Source organism: Galeopterus variegatus, unplaced genomic scaffold (genome assembly GCF_000696425.1).
Source record: "Galeopterus variegatus unplaced genomic scaffold, G_variegatus-3.0.2 Scaffold17253, whole genome shotgun sequence".
NCBI lineage: Eukaryota > Metazoa > Chordata > Mammalia > Dermoptera > Cynocephalidae > Galeopterus > Galeopterus variegatus.
Window position 1 is genome coordinate 5,302 of NW_007743364.1, and position 13,078 is coordinate 18,379.

The 13,078-nt window shown below is 36.3% G+C and overlaps 1 pseudogene; it reads left to right on the top strand.

The window, feature by feature from the left end:
- Positions 1 to 748: 748 nt before the first annotated feature.
- Positions 749 to 1,577, top strand: LOC103582666 (annotated as a pseudogene).
- The last annotated feature ends 11,501 nt before the right edge of the window (positions 1,578 to 13,078 follow it).

Genomic DNA, 13,078 nt, shown 5'->3' on the forward strand with positions numbered 1-13,078 from the left:
AAATGAAGAAATTCCAGAAAGAAGGAGTAAAGGAAATGGGGGGGAAGGGGTGTGACCAAATAATTCAAAACATTTCTTAAAGTGAGAGGTCATAAGTTTGACCATAAGGGCCCAGTGAGTGCCTACCTGCCCACCTCAACTGATTTTAATATGCCCACATTAAGCACATCATGAGATTTTTTTTAAACTCTGGGGATTTAAAAAAAACTCTTGTAAAATATCAAAAAGTGAGTGGGGAATGGGTGCTCATAAACTCAGGATTAGGAATCAGAAAGTCTTTGGACTTCTCAAGAGCAACCCTGGAAGCTAGAAGTCTATGGAGCCATGAGAAAAGCCATTTGCAACTAGAATCTATTGGAGGATGTTCTTCTGCAAAACGGGAAGGAAATTAAGGAAAAGGAAGCCATGCCATGTAATACAAGGGACAGGAGTCCAATACAGGAGAAAAACAGAGGGAATTCCTGGCATAATCATAAAGGGAGAACCGGGCATGACAGATGAGAAGACTCACAAGGTAGCTTTGACCAAATAACTGTGTCTGGATACACTGAGAGCAGATTTCTGTAACTGAGACGGTTTGGCATCAAGTGAGTAATAAGCACATAAAAAACTAAGCAAACATCAGAAGAATTTTTAACTTAAAGGAGAACAAAAAATTTGCAGAAGAGGACAAGGATTCATAGAATTCTACATGGCTCAGGTATGAATGACATTAACAAGATCATCATCACATTAACACTGAATAAAGGCCTAGTCAAGATCATGACCATGCCAGGAAAGCCTGGCCGGTGGGCCCAGAGGCAACTGAGACCATAGCAGTCAGTGCCAGCTGGCTGCTGGTGACGGGCATGAGCAGCTCAAGGACATCCACCGTAGGAACCCCACAGGCATCAAGCTAGGATGGAAATTCCATGATGCAGGTGACTATCACCCTGAGGAAAAATCAAATGACGGTGGGAAAAGCAATATGCTGAATGACCAGGACAGGATTCCATGGTTCTGCAACTTGTGTGACATTTTAGTAAGAGTTGTAGCCTCAGGCCAGCATGTGGTTCTAGCCTGTTCAGGCCTGAAGACAATGCACACAGACATTTTTATTTTTATTTTTATTTTATTTATTTATTTATTTATTTTGTGACCAGTAAGGGGATCGTAACCCTTGGCTTGGTGTCACCCTCACTGCGCTCAGCCAGTGAACGCACCGGCCATCCCTATATAGGATCTGAACCCGCGGCCTCAGCGCTCCCAGCGCCACACTCTCCCGAGTTGAGCCACGGGGTCGGCCCCACACAGACATTTTAATACAAGGAAAACAACGTGCAGCTCTGAAGCATGAGGAGTCAGGAAAGGAAGAGGAGCCGGCTGAGGAGCAGCTCCTGGTGATACGTCTGAGGGGGTCAACGGAGGTCATCTGTGGACACTTACTCAAGAGAAAAGGACATTTTATGCCCCCTGAGTTACTGTAGTCCCAGTTCCAGACTCTGGAGGCCCCAGCAGCTCCAGAAAACTTCACCCAAACCAGTGTGAACAAAAATCCTTCAGACATAATCACTATGGAAACTCTAAAAATGAACTGAGAATCATTTCATATCAACAGTCCAGAACAGGATTAGGCATAAGCCTCTAATGCACCCCAAACCTTGTTCCAGTCTCCTTGTCCATACTGTACGCCTAATTCTTCTTAAGGTAAACAAACTGTACATCAAGATGTCAAGATGTACGTGTTTGGGTGTATTTTTAGGGATTTGCGATATGCTTGGCATCATGGAGAAGAGGAGAAGGAACTTTAAAAGTCAAGCTTAAATTGAAGTTTAATTTATCTGTGACCCCATCAAATGATCTGAGGAAGTTCTATAATTGATGCTGGAAATGATTACTTTGTTTAGAACATTCTCACTCATGTGAGTGTTTGTACAAATAAATGAAACTTGGCTACCCTTGGTAAAAATAACAGCAGCAACAAAAAGACCAAATTATACAGGATATGAGTATGTATATTGTACACCTTCCACTTGGGAAGTCTATAAATATTTAAAACCAATAAATCGAAAAGTAGAATTAAAAATCTTAGAATTTTACAGTGTGTACACATTTCAAAACATTTTGTACATGATTAAAAAAATTGTTTTAAGTAAAAATCTTAGAGATTCTATGGAAACATCAATGAGGCAGCTAAACCAACTGAAAATGGTACCTATGATGAAGGGAACATGGGAGGGAAGGAACAGGGACACCTTTTTCTTAGCAAGCCTCAAAGAGCTATTTGACACTTTCAATTACAAACATTTATAATTTTGATTAAAATTTTTTAAAAAGAAAAAATAATATCACCGCAGAAACTAAAAAAAAAATTTTTTTTTTGTCTTTTTTCGTGTCCAGCAACGGATCGCAACCCTCAGCGCTGCACCTGCACCTCGCTCAGCCAGTGAGCGGGAACTAGTCTGTATGTGGGATCCAAACCCTCGGCGGGAGCACCACCGCGCTCCCAAGTGGTGCACTGTAGCAGTGCGCTACCGGGCCAGCCCAGAAACTAAAAATTTTAAACTCTGAAGTGCCCCTAGAGAAAACCAAAGCTGATGCCAGGAAAGACTGGATTAAGAAAAATCACACTGTACTTATAATAATGGAATTTACTAAATTGATCAGAAATTATGGTTATGGAGCACAGAAAATAAATATTCAATATAGGAATAACTGGCATACATGAGAAAAACAAATCAAACAGAAGTCACTTAATAACAAAAGTAAACTATCCTAATTCCCGCACCTCAAAAACACAAAAACAAATAACCTGATTAAAAAATGGGCAAAGGACTTAAGTAGGCATTTCTCCAAAGAAGATCTACAAATGGTCAACAAACATATGAAGACATTCTCAACATCACTGATCGTCAGGGAAACGCAAATCAAAACTACAGTGAGATGTGTGAGATATCACCTCACACCGGTTAGGATGGCCATTATTTAAAAAAAAAAAAGACAGAAAATAAGTGTAGGCAAGAATGTGGAGAAATTGGAGAAACTGGAACCCTTGCACACTGTTGGAAGGATGGTAAAACGAAGCAGTCACTATGGCACACAGTATGGAGATTCCTCAAAAAATTTTAAAAAGAGCTATCATATGATCTAGAAATCTTACTTCTGCGTATATATCCAAAAGAACTGAAAACAGGATCTGGAAGAGAGATTTGTACACCCAAGTTCATAGCAGCATTATTCACAATAGCCAAGAGGTGGAATCAACCCAAGTGTCCAATGACAGATGAAAAGATATAAACAAAATCTTGTAAATACATTGTATGTGTGTATACATAGCCTTAAAAAGGAAGGAAATTCTGACACATGCTACATCATGGATGAAGCTTGAGGGCATTATGCTAAGTAAAATAAGCCTGTCACAAAAAGACAAATTACTGTGTGATTCCACTAATATGAGATACCCCAAGGAGTCAAATTTGGATAGACAGAAAGTAGAATGGTGATTGCCAGGGACTGGGGCGAGGAAGAGAAGGAAGTGCTTTAATGGGTACAGTTTCAGTTTTACAAGATGAAAAGAGTTCTAAAGGTTGGCTGCACAACAATGGGAATGTACTTAACACTACTTCAACTGTACACTTAAAATGATTAAGAGGGTAAATTTTACATTACGTGTATTTTTGCACAATTTTTTAAAAAAACCTAACCACATTCTAGGAAAAATATAGAGCAAATGATCTACAGTGGAGACACAGGCTTAAGTCCCTAAACTTCAAAAGTTTAAAAAGAATTCCCACTAAAAAAAAATTAAGTAGGGGGAAAAAAATCAAATTACAAGAAGAAAAAAACTGGGCTGGAAACAGCCATCATCCTGGCCACAACAGATGACACCACAAAGGAGTAACTTTCAAGACTGTCAGAAATACGGAATGACTCAAAAACTCTAAGTTCAGCCAAGTTGTCATTTACTTACAAAAGCAAGAACAAGGCACTTACAAATATAAAATAATCAGGATATAATTCACCCTGAAAAATCCACTCAATGACATAATGCAACTACTCACATGACAAATCAAAATGACGTGCTCAGGAGACCTTCGTCATGAGAAGCCTGTCAATCCATTGTAAACACAGAAAACCTGTGATAACAACGATGACAAAAAAAAAGAATGTGGCAATAACTACTGAAAGAAAAGCTACGAAATTAAAATACACATGTGAGTCACAAATGAGCTAAGATGAAAACTCCAGAAAATCACAAGGAGAAAACTCTTCACCTTTTGAGAAAAGAACCAATCAATACTATTTTATTTCTAAAGTGGATAAAATCAGAACTTCAGGTTTAAAGAACCAAAAAGGAAAGGGAAAGAGAAAACAGGGTGACAGAGAAATGGCCATGCTAAACTTTTTATCTGGGCTACCTTTCCTTACACTGCCTCCCATAAAAACAGTGAGACAAATGGTCCAGCTGGGATGGAAGAAGCTGTGATCACTTTCAGTGTCCATTTGCTTCACATGCAGAGTAAGAACAAAGGAATTAGCAAAGCATGTGAGAAAAAAAAAATAAGTTCCTCGTATTTTGTTTTAAAATACCATCTCCACCTGAGGCTGCAGAAACTTTCTTCTCTTCCTCAGAGTATCAGGCCTAAGATCTTGCTTCGAAATATTCACAAAAGACAATATATTTCAGGTTCTTAAATCTTTCCTTTTCTGTATATAGGATCAGTTTTTCCATTTTCTTCTCCAGTTTTTCATTCAGACCTTTTATTTTACATTTGGCCTAAAAGCCTATCATTCTTTCCATATGGCACAAAGTTGATGCATTCAAAGGAGGGAATATAGTGGCCCATCCTGCTCACGCTGACTGCAGAAAGAGATGTACAAACCACTTCCCACCATTTTACACATAGTTTATCAGTTCAAAGTCCACTATTCTAGAAACTGAAGAAACGGGCCAAAAATTTTATAAATAAACTAACTGTCCTGATTTCAAAGATTATACTGACAGGCATACAGTTTTCACTTTAGAAGTGTTCCTGATGGAGAGAAATGCTATCCTGAAACTTATCAAAATAACCAGGAATGGTAAAACACAGTTTATGGAATAATCTCAGAACAGTTGTCACTACTAGGGTGAAGGATATATTGGCCAAACCCTGTTTACAGTCTCATGGTCAAGGTAGCTTGTGCTATAATACTTAGAAAATGAGGGGAAATCTCTACGAATAGTAGATCAGGAATGGACTGGAACTACAGACGTCTGAGTTAGAGAAAAATGAACTTAAGTGAGTGTGATTGGTCATGAAGGGAGAGAATAAGAAGAGAAGGAATGAGATCTACATTTTAAAGAGGAATGAAGGAAGAGAAGTTGTAGGGAAAATGAAGGAAAATGGCCAGGGTCCCTCAGATGTTCAGAATCTTGCCAAGCATTTGATGTAACTAAGCACGTGCGCCCAGGTGTTACTTGGTTATTGTCTAATGTCATTGCGCATGTGCACCCAGGTGTCCTGGGTTATGACTTAAGTATAAAGGATGAGCGGCTCTGATCCTCAGTGCCCGCCCGCCGCCCCTGGGATGTCTGGGGGGACAGGGAGGCTGCCACCACCACTACTGCTGAGGACTGAGCTCGTGTCATCTGCCAATGGCTTCCAGGATCTTTTCTCAGTTACCTGAGAAAATCCTCTTGAAAAGCAGGAGAATTACTCTTTGGGTAACTGCTATGGGTCAAATGTGTCCCCCAAAAGTTCATTTATTGGAAACTTAATCTCCATTGTAACAATGTTAAGAGGTTGGGAAATCCATTATAGTACTTGAACGGTGGGGCCTTTCAGAAGTGACTAGATTGTGAGGACTATGCCCTTGTGAATGGACCTGATCCATTCACGGAGTAATAAGCTTGGTTTTGACGGCTTTACAAGGAGAGCAAGTGAGGAGGTTGGGTCTCTCCTGCTTAGCCCATTCTTGCCATGTGATACCTAGTCACCACAGGATTCTGTAGAGTTCCCACCAAGAAGACCGCACCAGATGTGTTCCTGGACTTTGGACTTCCCAGCCTCCAAAAATGTAAGAAATAAATATCATTTCAGTATAAATTATCCAGTTTCGGGTATTCTGTTATAAGCAACAAAAACAAAATATAGTAACAGAAAGATTTAATAATGCCCTGTTTCCTTCAAGAGCCCAAGGAACACAATGTCTAAACTCTTGATCTTCTTAGTATCTGCATGCCATGACCATCAGTCATTTGCCTAGGGACCCAGAGCAGTGCAAAGACAGGTGGGAATTAGAATTTCACCTAAGGGAGAAAGTGCTCTAAAAGAAAACGTGGATACATTCCTATTGAGGAATGCTTAAGGAGGGAGCCACTGAGCCAAGCTGGGCTGTTTTCAGTCCATGGTTTTCAGGTCAAGGAGAATTACCACCTCTACAACCAAGGCTCAGACAACCTAGACTCTTCCATCCACGGCCAGTGGAGGAGTCTTAGAAGATACCTTCTAAAAGTAACTGCATATTGCTAATATCAGAAGTAATTCCAAAATGGCCTAAAAAGGAAGGAATATGAAAAAAAAATTATATGGTAGAGGTGAGGAGAAGGGAAAGAGGGAAGAAAAGAGATCAAATGGGGGTGGGGCAAAGTGTTAAAATAGCTAGAATAAAGTCTGTGGCTGTAGTAAGAAACATGATTCAGCCCAGTTAACAGTTTTCAACAGGGTTCTGTTGACAGAGGCATCTCCCATGATTCAAGATTTCAAGTAGCTTAAAATTCAAGCACCTTTGGGAGAATAAATAAAAATCAGTTCTGAGTGCTTGAATCAAAGGATAGCAACTTAAAACTGTACCTCAACATGAGAATGTTTTGCTTAAAAGGTAGTTTTCTGATGAGTTTGTATACAGTGTAAGAAAATAGTCACTCAAGTATATTTCTGGAATGTTATATGGATATGTGTGTTCATGTGTAGTTCACATCAAGATCCTAAAAAGTACACTGAATCAGTATGTAACTCCGCAGCTAGGAATTTACACTGTGGAGAGAATATTAATATTAGAATATTATTATTAAGGGCAAAGGTTTTGCTACAAGGATGCTTAATGTGATATGATGTATGACAGGAAAATTTTAGAAACAATCTAAATATCCAATAATATAGTACTTGCCAACTGAGTTATTAAAACTATGTACATGCAATTCAATTTTATACAGCCAATAAAATTAAATTGTATCAAAATATATATCTGTCTCCTATTTGGGAAGACATACACACACAGGAAGACAATACATACATATGTATTATACCCTGAGGTGATATGGGCATTTTAATTTTCTACAGAAAAAGAATGTACAGGGCTAAAGTGGAATAACAGGGACCAGATATAACCACCTGTCTAAACAACCAAATAAGATAAAATATACAAAACACTGGACATTAGGTCACAAAGGACAATGATCCCTGAGAAATGGGAAAAGAACAAGGTGAGCCCTACGCTTGCCCCAGCTTCCTGCCTCAAGAGTGTCCAGGCCACAGTACAGGCACCATAGAAAGGAAATCCAGGTGAAGCCCATAGAACTTACTGAGTTAAAGACACAGATCTCAGAATCCACGAAGCTCAACGCAGCTAGAGTTCACAAAACAGAGATCAGAGAGAGAATTGGAAAGACTGAAAACTCCAGAAGTCTACAAAGTGTCCTCCTTGAATAATCAACAGAAAACCGATGAGAGAATGTATGTGAGAAAACTGTTAGAGGCTGGAGAAATCCATTAGAAAGGATTGCAGGAAATTTTACCCGGTGCTCACACAGAACAGGGAACAGTCTCTGCTCATACCAGCAAGACCGGAAACCCTCATAATTCATGGAACATTGGGTCGAGTACTCAGACACATATTGCCTCGGTAGTGGAGAATAATTAGCCCTAGACTAAACACTGAGTGGATCCTAACTAACAAATCTTAAAAGCAAGACATGAAAAGAGCAAATTGTTTCCAGTAATTAACTGACTCACAACAAAGATTGAGAATATTTATATAAACATAAAAACATGAGCAACCAAGAAGGTAAAATTCATAGTCTGCCATTCATTCAATAATTTCTGGTCATATAGAGCAACAGGAAAATACAATAAACGATGATGAGAAAAATCACCCAACTGAAATAGACCCAAAACTGAAAGTTAGAATTGACAAACACGTTAAAACATTTATTACAACCATATCCCAAATGTCCAAAAAGTTAAGGAGACACATAAAAGATATTTTAAAACCCAAATCAAACTTCTAGAGATGATAAATACAATGTATGAAATGAAATGTACACTGGATGGGATTAACAGAAAACTTTATGTTGCAGAAGAAAAAATTAGTGAAGTGGTAGAAATAGAAACTATCCAAACTTAAAAACCAAAAGAAAAAAGAAGAAAAATTAAAAGAACATTAGTGAATTGTGGGAAAATTTCAAGAGGACTGATATACATATACAGTCATGTACCACATAACATTTTGGCCAATGATGGGCTTCAATACAACAGTGGTCTCATAAGATTGTAATGGAGCTGAAAAATTCCTATTACCTAGTGACATCATAGCCATGGTACTATCACAGTGCAATGCATGACTTATGTGCTTGTGGTGATACAGGCTAAGAGCAAAGGGCTAAACCATATAGCCTAGGTGTGTAGTAGGCTATACCATTTAGGTCTGTGTAAGTACATTCTATGACACAATGACAAAATCACCTAATGAAGCATTTCTCAGAACTATTCCTGTTACTAAGTAATACATAACAGAACTGGAGTCCCCAAATGAAAGAGGACAGAAAAATATTTTTAAAATAAAAGATAAAAATTTCCAAATTTGATAAAAACTGTAAAACCACAGATTCAACAAGCTCAATGAGCCACGAGCACAAAAACAAAGAAACATCATAATCAAATTTATCAAACATGGTGATAAAGAAAAACATTTTAAAGCCACCAGCTAAAAAAAAGACATGTGGCATAGAGAGGAATGAGAATAAGATATATACTGAAGAGAACTGAAAATATACCACACAAAAACTTGTCCAAGAATGTATATAGAAACATTTTCCAGAATCATAAAAAAATGGGAACAATTCAAATGTCTATCAGCTACTGATTGGATAAAAATTAAATGTAGTATTTCCAAACAATGAAATATTATGAGGCACTAAAAAGAAATGAAGCAATGATGAATACTACAGCATGCACGAACCTTGAATACCTTCCACTAAGTGAAAGAAGCCAGTCACAAAAGGCCACACTTGTAATTACCTTTGTAATAAACCCCACTATCATTATTTTTGTAATAAACAAAAATGTTATTATCTTTGTAATAAACCCCATTGTTATTTATTATTTTTGTTGATTATCTTTTTTAACAGCTTTATTGAGATATAATTCACATACCATATAATTCAACCATCTAAAGTGTAAAATTCAATGGTTTTTGGTATTTTCAGAGTTGTGCAACCATCATCACAATCGAGTTTAGAAAATTTTTATCGTTTCAAAAGAAACCCCATACCCATTATCAGTCACTCCCTATTTCCCCTCCCCTAAGATCCTGAAAAACACTAATCTACTTTTTGTCTCATAAATTTGTCTATTGAACATCTCATATAACATGTGGCCTTTTGTGACTGGCTTCTTCCACTTAGCATAATGTTTTCAAGGTTCATGCATGCTGTAGCATTTATCATTGCTTCATTTATTTTTATTGCCCAATAATATTCCATTGTTTAGAAATACTACATTTAATTTTTATCCATTCAACAGCTGTTAGATATTTGAATTGTTCCCACTTTTTGATGATTCTGCTTCTATGAACATTCTTGGACAAGTTTTGAAAGCCTACTATAAACACTAAAGCAACCACTAAAACAAAACAAAGAGTTATAGCTAATATGCCAAGACGAAGATAAAATGAAATCATAAATATACCAAATGCAAAAAGAAAAAAAGAACACAAAGAACAGATGGGACAAATAGAAAAACAGCAATATAGACTTAAACATATCCATATCAAAATACATATACATACATTAACTATAAGTGTTCAAAATAACCCAATTAATGGTTGTTTATGAATGAAGACACAAATAGTTTAAAAGTAAAAGGTGAAGAAAGATATAACACAGCAACACTAAACAAAATAAAGCTGAAGTGCCTATATTAATATCAAACAGAGTAGTTTTGGGTTTTTTTTTTGGTTTTTTTTTTTTTTTGATCCTTAAGGCTTTGTTATTTACCAAGCTATCTTCAGATTTTCATTTCCTATTAAATCTCTTCTTTAACAATTTCTCCCTAGCCCACTCCCCTTCCCCCTTTCCCACCTCTGGTGGTCTCAGTTCCGTTCTCTCCTTTTGAAAGTTTAAGGAATTACTGTGATTGTTGTATCTTTCTTTCTTTCTCTTTTTTTCCCCCCTAGCTCCCACTTATGAGTGAGGAAATGCAGTATTTCTCTTTCTTTCCTGGCTTATTTCACTTAATATAACTTTCTCTAAGTTCAATCATGTTGCTGCAAAAGGCAGAATTTCATTCCTTTTTATGACAGTAGTATTCCATTGTGTATATATACCATATTTTCCTTATCAAGTCATCTGTTGATGGACATTTAGGTTGGTTCCAACTCTTAGCTATTGTACATACAGCTGCAATGAACATGGGAGTCCAGGTATCCCTTCAACATGATGATTTCCATTCCTTTGGGTATACACCCAGCAGCAAGATTGCTGGATCATATGGCAGTTCTATCTGTAGTTGTTTGGGGAACCTCCATACTGTTTTCCATAATGGCTGTACTAATTTACAGTCCCACCAACAGTGTAGGAGGGTTCCCCTTCTGACAGAGTAGATTTTAGAGCAAAACAGATTACCAGGGATAAAGGTCATTTCATAATGATAAGGGGTCTACTCATCAAGATGACATAACAATCCTAAAATCTTATGCATCTAATAACTGACTTTCAAAATACACAAAGTAAAAACCAATGAAAGAGAAATAAATAAATCCACAATTATAGCCAGAGAATTCCATATCCCTCTGTCATTAATTGACAGAACAGAAAATCAGTAAGAATACAAAGGACTTGAATGACACAATCAACTAAATCTAACTGACATTTGGAGAAAACTCAGCCCCAAACCAGCAGAGTACACATTCTTCTCAAGTGCAAAAGGAACATGTACCAAGATAAATCATATTGTGGGCCATAAAACAAGTTTCAATAACTTTAAAAGGATTTGAGTCATACAAAGTATGCTCTCTGACCACACTTCAATTAAATTAGAAATCAGTAACAGAAAAGTCTCTGGAAGATCACCAAATGCTAGAAAACTAAATAACCTATCTCTACATACTTTATGGATCAAAGAAGAAACTGAAGGAGGATATTAGAAAGTATTTTCAAAAAAAAAAAAAAAAAGTATTTTAAATTAAATGAATATTTTTAATTGAAGGAAGATGAAAACATATCAAAATATGTGGGATGCCACTAAAGCAGTACCTAAAAGGAAAATTATAGCATTAAACATCTATAGTAGAAAAGAAGACAAGTTTCAAATAAATAACCTCATTTTTCACCATTAGAAACTAGAAGAAGATAATCTAATTAAACCCAAAGTAAGCAGGAAAAAAGGAAATAGTTGGTTATGATAAGATAGAAAGTATAAAACAAATCCAAGAGATGTTTCTTTGAGAAAATCAATACAATTACTAAACCTCCAACCAGATCAGTTAGGAAAAAAAAAGAGAAGACACAAATTACTAATATCAAAAATAAAAGAGGGATCATCACAACTGACCCCACAGACATTAAAAGTATAATAAACAATAAAGACAGTATGGTATGGACTAAAGATAAGACAAATAGATTACTGAAACATAATAGAGAATTCAGATATAGACCTACACTTATGTGGACAACTAATTTTTGACAAAGGTAAAATAGGCCATGCAGTGGAGAGAGGATAGTTTTTTCTCCACTTTTAAACATGAAGACAATTTAGAAATTGTGCTAGAACTATTGGATATCCATATACACACACACAAAAAAAACCCCACTAATAAGACAAACTTTGATTCATACCTCATACAAAAAATAAGTGAAATGAATCATAAACCTAAATGTAAATGTAGAACTATAAAACTTCTATAACAAAACATAAGAGTAAATTCTTGTGTACTTGGGTTAGGCAAAGTGTTCTTAGATAAGATACCAAAAGCATGACTCCTATAGAACAAATTGAAAAATTGCACTTCATTAAAATTAAAAACTTCTGCTCTTCAAAAGACAAGCCACAAACTTGAAGAAAATACTTTCAAAGTATATACAAGGGTACTTCAAAAGGTTCACGGAAAAACAGAATTAAAAGATAATACAAATCTTTCCATGAACTTGTATCCAAAGTATATTAGAAATCTCAAAATTCAGTAAGAAACCAATCCCATTTTTAAAATGGGAAAAAGATTTGAATATTTCACCAAAGATAATATACAGATGGCAGATAAGCACAGAAGAGCAATTAGAAAAATGTAAATTAAAGCCACAATGAAATACTACTACCTACATATTAGAATGGGTAAAATCAAAATTAAAAAGACTAACCACAGCAAGTGTTGGTGAGGATATGAAGAATCTACAACTCCCACACATTGATGTGGGAATGTAAGATGAAATCAGTTTGAAAACAATTTGGTGATTTATTATTTTTTTTAATTTACAAAGAAACAATTCATTTCTTATAGTTCTGAAGACTGGAAAGTTCAAGGTTGAGGGGTCATATCTGCTGAAAACATTCTCTGCAGAGTCCTAAGGTGATACAGGACATCACATGGTGAAGGGACATGAGCATGCTAATGTCTCTCTTTCTCTCATAATTATAAAGCCACTAGTGCTACTCTCATAATAACCCATTAAACCATTTATTTATTAATCCATGAATAGATTAATCCACTCATAAGGGATATGGTAAATGCTCCGGTATGAATGTACTCTACAAAACTCAAGTTGAAACATAATACTGGATTATTGGCAGGTTGGAAATTTAAGAGGTGGTTGGCAATTTCTTTAAAAGCTAAACATACACTT